This window comes from Ptychodera flava, chromosome 1, assembly GCF_041260155.1.
Source record: "Ptychodera flava strain L36383 chromosome 1, AS_Pfla_20210202, whole genome shotgun sequence".
NCBI classification, from domain to species: domain Eukaryota; kingdom Metazoa; phylum Hemichordata; class Enteropneusta; family Ptychoderidae; genus Ptychodera; species Ptychodera flava.
Genome location: NC_091928.1, coordinates 57,410,342 through 57,419,570, shown reverse-complemented (window position 1 = coordinate 57,419,570; position 9,229 = coordinate 57,410,342).

Below are 9,229 nucleotides of genomic sequence, written 5' to 3'. Positions count from 1 at the left end.
GATCATGTTATGATCAGGACTGAACTTTGATAATGTTTTTTGACGAACACACAACAAAATTTGCCTGTAAATGAACAGAAACCAATAAATATTGTCGTAGAAAGAAGTGATGTTTCTTTGATGACAGATGCAGTGCGCATGCCACAATAGGACTTCTTGTCGGTATCTTGGCGTGGAAAGATTGCTGAAAGCGGGGTGGCTTGCATTTCTTGTGACCCCTTGTGAAATTCGCTCGGACGATTAAGTTCTATCGACTGAGATCCCCTCGTACGGTGGCCGTGGGTGATCAGAGGCTGGGTTGACTTGGCCTGGGCGTGGCGGAGGCACTGGTACAGCTTGGAACCGGTGGCAATCGACAATGCTAACGTCTGGTGTGTTGGAGAAGGGGTGCCTGTTCAGCTGGGAAATTCTACGACAAATGGTTAGCAGTATCGGATGTTCGGCATGTCACTTTTTCCTGTTTGGTTCATAGTCACCTGTGAGAGTGCAGATAGAGTGAGTTTTCGAGTGTTTGTGTGGTCCTGCACGATTTGAGCGTGTGAAACAAATCTCTCCATCAGAGCTCGACTGGGGAGTGGTATGTAGTGCGGGTTACCATGTACAAAATGTGCGGCCACATTTGCACACAGAAGACATTCTCACATTTTTGCATTGTGCTTCTTGTTGTGTCGGCCTGTTTTCCAGGGGTGTCTTAGTCCCGGGCCCTTATACAGTTTATTATTTGAGTGTGTGTGTTATGGCGACGGGACTTGATAGGCACGGAAGCATGGTTGAACAGAGCGCTGAAGGTGAAATTGTTTTCAAGGACAGTGGTATGGCGAGTATAATGCCGGGACAGAGGTCTACTGCGGATTTGCAGAAATATTGGCCTGTACGTTCAAAGAGAACCCCGGAGAGGTCGGTCGGACGTGGTAGAGGTCATGGAGAACCGATTACATATGATGGGGAGTTGACTCCGCTTCATTATTTTTCTCGATGGATACTGCTGTGACTCGCATGACCACTTTTAGACGTATTAACACAAGAAGTTTGAAATCTTTCTCTGCTGAAATGTTCGCATCCAAACTTTCATCAGCTTTTTCCCAATGCAATCAGATGGTTGAAGCCGTCGACGTAACAGCCAAGCTAAATTTAATTAACACCATCATTCGTGACACATTTGACCATCATGTTCCTCAGCGAATACTAGTTGTTCCAAATCGCCAAACAGTCCCATGGATCACGACTTCAATCATCGAAGCGAGGAAAGCTAGGATGAAAGCTGAGAAAACCTGGGGAAAGTCACGATCAGAAATTCATCGTCATATTTATAGAGAACTTCGAACAAAGGTTGTACAATTGGTTAAAACCGCCTGGTTGAAAACTGCTCAGGTGATCAGAAGAAGCTCTTCCAGATAGTTACCAGTCTATTTGAACAACATTCAAACTCACCCACGTTGCTTGACTATAATCACTCTGTTGAACTGGCGGATCGGTTTGCTCGGTTCTTCATAAACCTTGGCATTGCTTCAACGATTGGTAATGTTAATATCCAGTTTTATACACCTCTTTTTGCTTCAGGACCTGGGTGTCGTCTGGATTCATTTCAGCTCACTACTGTTGATGAGGCCTAGGTTGATGAGATTATTCGCTTATCGCCCTCATCCTCCTGCTGTCTTGATCCTATTCCCACCAAGATCCTGAAGTATAAGCATATCCTTACTATTCTTTTACCATTGATTACACATATTTTTAATAACTCATTATAGTCTGGCATTGTGCCATACGATTTCAAAGATACAGTCGTAAAACCTCTTTTGAAGAAACCTTCACTAGATCATAACACTCTTAAGAATTATCGCCCGATTTCGAATCTCCCATTCCTATCAAAGGTTCTCGAACGAATTGTCGCTCGTAGACTTAAAGCTCATATTGTCTCAAATTCTTTAGATTAATCCTTACAATCGGCACAGAAACAAGGACACGCTAGTGAAACAGCTTTATTAAAGGCCACTAATGATATTTTATGTGCACTTGTTTCTAAGCAGAATGTATTTTCAGTTATGTTAGATCTTTCTGCCGCCTTTGATACGGTTAATCATGAAATTTTGTTAGAGCGTTTGCACCATCGATTCGGTGTCTTGATAATGCTTTGATGTGGTTTAAGTCATATCTTTCCGATCGAAGACAAGCCGTAATTATACAGTCACCCTATTATCCTCTGGAAACAGGTGTAGCGCAAGGGTCGGTCCTTGGCCCAATTTTATTTAATGTTTACACATCCCCTTAGGCGACGTAGTTGCTCGTCATGGTTGTGATTATCATTTTTATGCCGATGACTCAAATCTGTACATGTCTTTTTCCACGTGAAAATTACCATGTCGCTTTGAGTAATCTTGAATCCTGTGTCCCAGACGTCAGAGCCTTGATGTCCTCAAATTTCTATGCCTTAATGATGATAAAACAGAATTTGTATTCTCTAAGAATTTTGACTTTCATTCAAGTCTTGAGCGAAGTCTCCGAATAGGTGATGCGCTAATTTTAACCCAATATCAAGCAAGAGCCTTGGCGTCACTCTCGATTCCAGTCTCACTATGAAATCTCATGTCAGTCATATTTGTTGCTCTTCCATGTTCCATATTCGACGCATTGCCCTCATTTGTAAGTACCTATCCAGATCTGCCACTGAACAACTTATCCATTCGCTTGTCTCCTCACGTATTGATTCTTGTAATTCTTTGCTGTATGGCTTACCAATGTATTATATTAATCGCATTCAGCATGTTCAAAATATAGCAGCCACAGTTATAACTCAGTCAAAGCGTTCTGATCATATAACACCATTTCTTCAGGAATTACATTGGCTACCTGTACACCAGCGTATCATTTACAATATTTTAACTATTACTTTTAAATGTTTATATTGTGCTGGTCCACAATATCTTAGAGATTTAATAAGTTTTATGTACCTAGGCACAAACTTCGTTCTTCCATAGATTTTAAACTCAATACATTCATGACCAAGACAAAAAGGTATGGTCATAGGGCGTTCTGTTCTGCAGCCCCATTTTTATGGAACGAGCTCCCAGTGAATATTCGTTCTTCTAAAAATTTTAATATTTTTAAACGTATGCTTAAGACACACCTTTTTAAGTTGGCTTTCTCTATTGATTAGACTTTTTATGATTTTGCTTGTTTTTAACTTTCTCGATCAATTATATTTTTATTAGTTATCCATTTTTTATTGTAACGTTTCTTTTAGCGGCTCTGATCACTTTTTACCTGTGGAGTTTGGCGCTTTACAAAGAAATTATTATTATTATTATTATTATTATTATTATTATTATTATTATTATTATTATTATTATTACAAGTTTAGGGGCTATAAGTATTATATAGAAATCTAATAACAGTTCATTGAAGCTGTGGGAATTCTGAAAAAGAGGTGTTGTTTATTTTAATTTTGTCAATAGGGGTGACTTCTTATTGTGTTACGTATATTCTCTCCGCCCAGGTAGGTGTTTCTTTTGACATCACTACCCTTATGAATATTCATATACTTGCAAAAACTAACAGTTTTGTGTCTTGCGGCGCGTGCTCACAGCTGCTGAGCTGCACAGCGTAGCCTTTGAATGCAGGCCCATCGTGGCAGTCGTGGGCGTGTAGAAAACAAGGCATAGCGACTGTTGAGAGTCCATGCCAGTGTAATTGGCCTTGTAAACGTATCTTCAGCGTGGCATTTGTAGTTGTGGCGAAAACCTTAATCCCTCTCCCTATGCTGACGTTGTTGGTTTTATTTGTTAATGTGCATTAACTGTAAGCAATCAAGGAAGTTTTGGGATGGAAATAGATCAAAGGCATGAGTTTCCGCGAGATCTGTGCTACAAACATAACTTTACGTATGCGCACTCTTTTGCCAGTGTAGCCTGCCAATATGAGCATGAGCAATTGAGTGAACGTGCGCGTGAATGTGTAGTCTGCACACTACGTCTCGTGCTATAATCATGTCGTTCAGCTTTGCATGTTGACAGAAACTGGAATTACTGCAGAGAACTTTCAGGACATCACATGTGAGTCTCTAAGGTAACAAGTAGGACGTTTAGGAAATCCTTTTAGAAAGTTCACGCCGCCTGTGGCCATTTTGTGGAGTATAAGCTTATAGATATACGTACCTGGAGCGTATATATTATTTCTACTGTACAGTGTACATATTGCCGGATAATATGCGATGGAATTTTGCGTTTCACGTCGTTCAATCATTCAGATGGAAATGCTGCCCTTCTCCAAACTTTGAAAAAAACAGGGTGACAGATTTGGAATGCTAACTCTTGTATATCAAGAATGACGTAATTTAATGAGAAGACATTTGTATTTGAGCACGGCTACAGTTTTTGATTCGAGAACTCTCATCATAATGGACCATGGTTGTATTTTTCTTATGTCCATGTAGCACTTGTGCAAAAATAAGCGAATCCACAGGCCTTTGGCGAATCAACAAATGCGTTTTTCACCAAGCTGAAAGGTTGAAAGATCCGTCCGTCACTTTGGGACGAGCTAGATAAATGCAGTCAAACCCAGCTGGGCACATAATGTGACTTTGTTCTGGAAATTACGAAGGCGACCGGCCGTGCGGTGGAACTTTGCAACAAAGTTTCAATATCTGAACTGACGTACTTGAATGACAGGCACAGGAAACGATGACCAATAAAAACGCATTCTCGTTGCATTTTGATAATAATGTATCAATCACAATGACACAGAAATTATGCCTCCTCCCGGCAGAAGGGCCATGGCCAATTTTTAGCCCTGCTACAGTATGTCTCAGTGCTGAAAAGGCCATGTTGTTGTCAGGTTGTCATGGCGACTTTTAAAATTTGCATAAAACTCTGAGAGTGAAACGGGTTGTTAATAGGTCACAAAACTTTTGAGTCCCACTGTCGTTCATTATACCTGTTTCCTTGGGTATTAAAGGTGTGCAAGTATACACATCAAAAGACTAGAAAATTCACTTCATGGGCAGAATCTCGTAAAGTAGCCTTTTCTTGTCTGGTTAACGAAAAAAGATACCCCTGATCTAAAATATGCACGGTTTTAAATAAAAAAACTGTGGTTACCTAAATGGTTACCATGGCAACATGAAACAAAAATGAACATGGAGTTCATGCTGTGATAAATACACTTAGGAGAGCATTTGCATAGTAACTGGGATTACTTTTAATGGAATTTGGAAAAACTTTGAAATTTTAAAACGCGAATAAGTTACTATGGAAACATAGGGCTTTAAAAATGCATATCATGTTTTGTCTTTCTAACCCAAAATAACCCTTTGGTATAATATTTATGTTGATTACTGGATATTTACACTGGATATTTGGTCTTTCTAACCCTAAATATCCTTTTGATATAACAGATTCTGTTGGTCACAGGATTTTAGGTGGAATCTTTGAAAACCTGGTAATTTTTACTCCTGAATGGTTCCCCTGGAAACATCTCATATTAAAATGAGTGTGATTTTTTTGGTGTGTTAACAAGAAAAACCCCTTATTATCAATTTTTTTACATCAATCAATAGTTCTTTAATAGGAATTAGGGAAAAAGTAACGTTTTCATCCCAAAATAGTTACCATGGCAACTCGAAACATTAAGATAAGTCTTGTTTTTGTGTTCTCTGACCCGAACTCCCCCACTAGGTAATTTTCATAACAATCAAAGTAACTTTTCATGGGATATTAGAAAAACAGAAATTTTCGACCCCTAAAATGGTTACCATGGAAACATTGGGCACTGAAATCGATATCATATTTGGTCTTTTTGACCCAAAATACCTTTATGGTGAAATTTTCACGGAAATTGAAACTATTATTATTCGCGTTATTATTTCTATATAATACTTATATTAATTATTATTTATATTATTATTATTATCATTATTACTATTATTATTATTATTATTATTATTTTAGACAGTGTTAATGGTTTGACCAGCAGCACAGAGTCGCGTAGACGCGTATGTGGAGAGAGTAGTGGGTCGCCTTATCTGTCGAGCAGGGGTGATGGACCATTACCGGAAGGCAAGTCAGCTGATGGTCATGTGTCTCTGCCATTGATTGATGGGAGAGATACGAAGGGAAGCGGCCGTTCAGTGGCTTTCGGTGCGATCCACCCAGATTATTTTGATGGTACTTCAGATTTCGCTGAGTACGAAATTCATTTTAAAGCTTGTGCTACAATAAATGGATGGAATGATCATAGTAAATTGCAGGTGATGTTGGCCAGATTAAAGGACATTGCATAGGCCACGGTGGTGATTTGTACTTTGATGGATTGTTTAAATTGTTGCGTGAACAGTTTTGGTTTGCTGGACAGGTGGATGCGTATCGTCCTGCCATTCGCAATATTCGCAAGCAGCCAGGTCAGTCACTACGAGATTTGGCACAGGTAGTTAGGGAAACTGTTTAGAATGCCTACCGGAAGCAAGGGGTGAAATGCGAGAGTGGTTATGTATTGAGGCGTATTTTAATGCCGTTGCGAGGAAACCATTAAAAGAAAAATAAATGAAACTGGGAGATCCCCTAAAGCCAAACTTAAAGATTGTGTAAAAGCAGCTGTAGCTGAAGAGAATTACTTGTCATTGTGTGGGAAAGGTAAAGTGACTGGACATCGGTCAGTTGGCGGGAAAACAGCTGAGGTTGAGGTTGAGGTCAGTGACCTTTGTTCCCTGATTGAACAGTTAATTGCCGATGTGGCTGACTTGAAAAAGGAAAGAGTGAGAGTTCCTAGTGTGAAAAGTGGTTGTTGGCTTTGTGGCCAGAGTGGGCACATTCGTAAGAATTGTCCAAATAAGAGTAAGAGAGTTGTGACTGCTCAAGAAAATAAAAGTCAGGGTTTAAACGCCACAGGGATGGACAAAAAGGTCGTTGTTCAGCCCGGAAACAGTCTATAGGTAAGCCTGTGGGCGAGACCTGCACTAGTACTGATAATGGAAAAAGTCTTTGAGAGAGACAGAAAGATGGGAAACTGTGTAGTGATACTAGTGATAAACGAATGATGATGCTAGATGTTAATATATCGATGTTGATATGTTAGATGTAAATATATATGTTAATATACTATCATCGCATACAGGTGGTATTGTCAGATACCAGAGAACAGAAGGCCAAAGATAATCAGAGATGGTATCAAGATGATACAGGCTGATGGTTCGGCTATGGAATTAAAGGGGTATGCAGTCCTCAGTGTTACCATTGGCATGAGAATTGTTAGTTACCCTATCTTTATAGCAGACTTAATAGATGGTAGTGCAGGGTTACTTGGGATGGATCTGTTGCGGTTGTTTGATTGTAAATTGGATTTACAGAAAGGCACAGTGACCATAGATGGTAGGGAGATATACCCACAGCTAACAGAAATATGAGACCATTTGTATGTCGGTTATAGTGGCGTCGTATGAATATGTACCCCCAGGTCATGAGGCAATCGTCCCTGTTAAGATTTCTTCCTTTTCTCGTAGTGAACAGATAGGGAGTAAAATGACCTTGGAAAGGGAGTCAGCCACGAAGGTACCAGTGGCTGGTATGTCAGAGGAGGTTGTGTCTCAGTTGACAGCAATCATAGAACCCATTGCCCTGACACGTCATTCTAAGATGGGATGTTGTACTGTGGGTGCATTGCTGCCTCTGGGTCAAAGGTACTCCCTGTTTTGGTGCTTAACCCAGGTTCTGACGTATGCCAAATAAAGAAAGGACAGACCTTCGCTATATTGCGTCTGGATATTAGACCTTCCAATTTAATGTTGATAATGACAGACATGGGTCGGAGAGTGCGCCCCCGGAGAACATTCTAGTTGCTTGCAGGATGCTGTGGTTGGGAACAGAGTAACACAGGGTGATGCCATGCCACAGGTGCCAGCGCACTTGAAGGACTTGTATGATCGCACTGCTCAAAATTTGGAGAGTGTAGAACAAAAGCAAAAGGTAGCTAAATTGTTAATTGAACATCAGATGTGTTTAATAAGAACTCTATGGATGTTGGCAGGACGGATGACTAATCACATTGACACAGAGGATGTGAAGCTAATTAAGGGTGCTCCTTTAAGGCCTCCTTATTGGAAGAAAAATGAAATAGAGAGGCAAGTACAGTCTGTGGTTGATAAAGGGTTGTAGTTGACTCTGAATCTCCTTGGTCTTCGCCTTGTCTTTTAGTGGCCAAGAAAGATGGGAGCCAACGCTTGGTGGTGGACTTTCGTAGACTCAATGCGGTGACTGTCAATGACGCCCAGCCCATTCCATGCATACAAGATATGTACAATGCTTTTTTTTTTAGTACTCTGGACCTGCAGATGGGTTATTACCAAGTAGAGTAGGATAAGCGCAGCCGAGAGAAAACTGCCATTGTGACCTCGGCTGGTCGACATTTAGAGTGGACAGTACTCCCGATGGGCCTCTGTAATGCACCAGCGACTTTTGAAAGGTTAATGAAGAAATTGTTCGGTATTTTCGGTGATTTTCGAATCTTAGTGGGAATGGTTGGACATAGTTTTTTGGAGGCGAAGGAAGCTTACCTTAAGTGAAAGACAAAGAAATGTGTTTTATTTGCATCGGAAATTGAGTTTCTTGGACACAGAGTGTCAAAGAAAGGAGTAACAACTGATCCCAAAAAGATAGAGTGTGTAAAGGATTGGCCAGTACCAAAGTCATTGACTGAAGTGCGGAGTTTTGTGGGTTTGGCGTCGTATTACAGACGGTTTGTGCAAGGTTTTGCTGAGTTGGCCCGGCCTTTGCATGATTTAACAAAGAAAAGTGCTGTGTTTCAGTGGTCTGAGGACTGCCAGTTGGCCTTTCGGTGGTTGAAAGAGGCTCTGACAACGGCGCCTGTGCTTGCGTTCCCTTCGTCGGAAGGACCATTTGTCTTGGATACTGATGCCAGTCTGACCAGTATTTGAGTGGTATTGAGTCGAATTAAGGCCTGTTTCGTACGCGAGTCATGTACTGAGTAGAAGTGAGAGAAACTACTGTATTACTCGCAGGGAATTTGTTGGTGGTTGTGACTATGTTAAGCATATTAAGCATTATTTGCTTGGGAGACCATTTTTTCTCCGCACTGACCATCCTTCGTTGACATGGCTGTTGTTCCAATAATTTGGAAGGGCAGCTAGCTCGCTGGCTGGAAGTGTTAGGGCAGTTTGATTTCAAAATAGAGCATAGAGCTGGTAAGCAACACCAGAATGCTGATGCCCTTAGCTGTATGCCTG